The sequence below is a fragment of the Sorex araneus genome, chromosome 5 (assembly GCF_027595985.1).
Source record: "Sorex araneus isolate mSorAra2 chromosome 5, mSorAra2.pri, whole genome shotgun sequence".
Classification (NCBI taxonomy): domain Eukaryota; kingdom Metazoa; phylum Chordata; class Mammalia; order Eulipotyphla; family Soricidae; genus Sorex; species Sorex araneus.
Genome location: NC_073306.1, coordinates 129,549,178 through 129,552,870, shown reverse-complemented (window position 1 = coordinate 129,552,870; position 3,693 = coordinate 129,549,178).

The window sequence follows — 3,693 nt, the reverse complement described above, 5'->3', positions numbered from 1 at the left end:
CCAAAAAAGGCCAAAAATAAAATAAAATAAAATAAAATAATAAAACAACAAAACAAAGAAGCTGGGAAGTCTTTGCTGAGTGACTCCTGGAAGGAGATGGGGCGTTTGAGAGGACCTCAGGCCAGTGCCCCCCCCCAGCTGGGGAGCAGCTGTGCAGACAGATGAGCAGACCAAGGGAGCGAGCGGGGACTCAGTGGAGCTCGGGACTGTGCTAGAGCTGGGCGCGGTGCAAAGGTCAGAGCAGGGACTTGGTGGCCGACTCCTGGCCAGAGAAAGGTTCAAAAGAAATAAGAATGAAAGGAGGAAGAAAGAAGAAGCGAAGGGCTAGAGAGACTGAACAGCGGGGAGGGCATTTGCCTGGCATGCAGCTGACCCTGGGTCCATCCCCGGCATCCCAGGCGGTCCCCAAGGCCCACCAGGAGGGATCCCTGAGCGCCAGCCGGGAGGAAACCTTGGGCACCGTCAGGTGTGGCTCAACAACCTAAAAGATGCAAATTTATTTATTTATTTATTTATTTTTTGCTTTTTGGGTCACACCCGGCAATGCACAGGGATTACTCCTGGCTCATGCACTCAGAAATTACTCCTGGCAGTGCTCAGGGGATCATATGGGATGCTGAGAATCGAACCTGGGTCGGCCGCATGCAAGACAAACGCCCTGCCCACTGTGCTATCGCTCCAACCCTCCGCAAAATTAAAAAAAAAATTTAAAAAGAAAAAAGATGGGGCTGGAGTAATAGCACAGAAGGTAGGGTGTTTGCTTTGCACACAGCTGACCCAAGTTCAATTCCCAGCATCCTGTATTGTCCCTTGAGCACCGCCAGGAGTAATTTCTGAGTGCATGAGCCTGGAGTAACCCCTGTGTATTGCTGGGTGTGACACACACATACAAAATTAATTAATTAATTAATTAATTAAATTAAAAAAGAAAAAAGAGAAAGAAAAAGAGGAGAAGGAAAAGATCAGGGAATGATTCCAAAGGCTGTGATCAAAAGGAGGACAGGTTTCCAGGCACAGTCCTGTCCATCTGTCCTGGACGCAGCTGGGCATTTCCTGCCTTTGCTCCCCTTTGCTCCGGCGTCCGGCTCCCCCGGAACTCTGGGATGGGAGTGGGGTCCGGCAGCTTTCTGCAAACAGACGGCCATTTCAGCCTGCCTGGGGAGAGGTCTTCGGGGTCTCCTGCTCTGGCCTCCTCTCCCCTCACGCTGTCGTCTCCCCGTTCCCGACATCCCAGGCATGCCCCAGACTCAGTGCTCGGGGCCCCAGCGGGGGCCGCAGGGGGGTCACTTCCCGAGCACAGCGTGGGTGGGCGCGGGCAGTGAGGGAATGTCGGTGAAGGGTGGGGGGCTGACGCAGCTTCTCCAAGCCAAGCAAGGATCCAAAGAAAACACAGCTGGACGTGTGCGGCCGGGGAGGACGTGACCGTGGATGTCTTGGGCAGAAATCCAGCTCGGTAACCTGTGGTCCCTGGAGCAGGAGCTCAGTAGCCGGCACCAGTCGCCTTCTTTGTACCTCAGTTTGTCCATCTGCAACACAGGGACGCTGATAGCCACCTCAGGAGCTGGGAGAGCGCTTGCCCTGCACGCAGCTGACCTTGGTTTGATTGCCGCACCCCCGATGGTCTCCAGGAACCACCAGGAGTCACCCCTAAATGCAGAGCCGGGTGTGGCCCCCAAAGAAAAACAAAACAAAGACAATCATAGCTGTCTCGGAGGATGGAGTCACCTCCCTGTAACTGGGATCATGGGACAAGAGAGATGATAGGAGGCTGTGGTCTCCAAAACCAACTGACCTGCTAATTGCTTCCCCTCGCTGAGCCTCAGTTTTCTCATCTGCGAAATGGGTGGTGCTTGGGGGACAAGGCATTGCTGAGGATCCAAGAACTCCTGCCTCTAAACTGAGCACTCCAGGGCCAGAGAAACAGTGGAGCTAGTACATGGCTGAAGCACTTGCCTTGCAGTTGAACTTGGCTCAAGCCTCTGGGACCACATATGGTCTAGGAGTCCCTGTTGCGCACAGAGCCAGGAATGACCCCTGGACAGCCTGGGGTGTGGTCCAGACTCACCCCCTCACCCCCAAGGTGAGGTTGATAAAACAAAATCAAAGTGAGCATTCAGTCCTTCGAGCCATCTGCCCAACCCAAGAGTGACTATCTTAGAGATGATTAGGTTTGAGTTAATATTTGTTTTTGTGTTTGTTTGGGGGCCACACCCAGCGGTAATCGAACCTGGATCAGCTGCGGCAAGGCAAACACCCTACCTGAGCTACTCCAACGGCAGCCCCTGAGACAATGCACTTATTGTCTGTTAGACAATGAGCTGATATAATAACAGAAGACACCGAGGGCGTCTTTGAAGCATCAGGAAATAGGTGCATCTGCCTTGGTCACCTTCAAGTCTTAATCTCACCCAAGGAAGTTGCCAATTTAGCCCCGTTTTACAAATGTGAAAGCAGAAATTTATAAAAAGATTTCTTCTGTGTGTGTGTGTGTGTGTGTGTGTGTGTGTGTGTGTGTGTGTACCAGAAACCAAACTGCAGTCCTCACAGATGCAAAGCGTGCTTTGCCACTGAACTATATCCGTGAGCATTAAAAAATATATTTTTGGTGTCTGGACATATAGTACAATGGATAGGACACTTGCCTTGCATGCAGCTCTGACCTGGATTCAGTCTCCAGTACCCCAAATGATCCCCTGCGCCCCACCAGGAATGATTTCTAAATGCAGAGCCAGGAGGAAGTCCTGAGCATCGCTGGGGGTGGCCCAAAAAACAAAGAAGAACCTTTTTTTTTTTTTTTGCTTTTTGGGTCCCCCCTCAGCGATGCTCAGGGGTTACTCCTAGCTCTGCACTCAGGAATTACTCTTGGCAGTGCTGGGGGACCAGAGGGGATGCCGGGGATCGAATCTGGGTCAGCCGCGTGCAAGGCAAACGCCCTCCCCGCTGTACTATTGTTCCAGCCCCAAAACCTTAATTTTTTTAGGGCCACATCCAGCAATGCTCAGGGCTTACTCCTGCTCTACGCTCCAGAATCAACTATTGGCGGCACGAGGGAAACCACGTGGGATGCCAGAGATCAAATCTGGGCCGGCCACATGCAAGGCAAGCGCCCTACTTGCTGTAGTATCTCTCTGGTGCCAGGTGTTTATTCTTTAAATGGAAACACCTGTGCGGCAGAATTATATGCTCAGATGTGCAGCACTGAGTTTCAATACATGCCTTCCCCACGTGCCCCTCTATATTCCACCCTGGCTCTCTCACTTCCCTTCTGAAAGCCACAGTGACAGGCCAAATGCTTATTACCGTCTCATTTGGCTCGTCTGTTTTCTCTCTACCCCACAGCTGAGTGAAGTCAGATGGTGTCTGTCTTCCTCCAATCTGGCTCATGTGACTGAGTATAACACCCTTGTGATTCCATAATGAACAGCAGGTGGTAGGAGTTCATGCTTCTTCACAGCTGAATAATACTCCACACCTGCTTGATCCATTCTGTAGCCAAGGACATGCAGACTGTTTCCAGGTCTTAACCGTTGTAAGTAATGCTGCGAAACACAGCTGCCTCTCAAGCCCGCGTTCTCCCTTGAACGCATGTCTCGTTTGCTTGTCTCTATGTATCTCTACTTTTTCTACTCTGGAGAAGCCTGTGTTCTCTTGAACAACAGGTACTTCTCTCCTCTTTTGTCTTTCTAAGTTTCA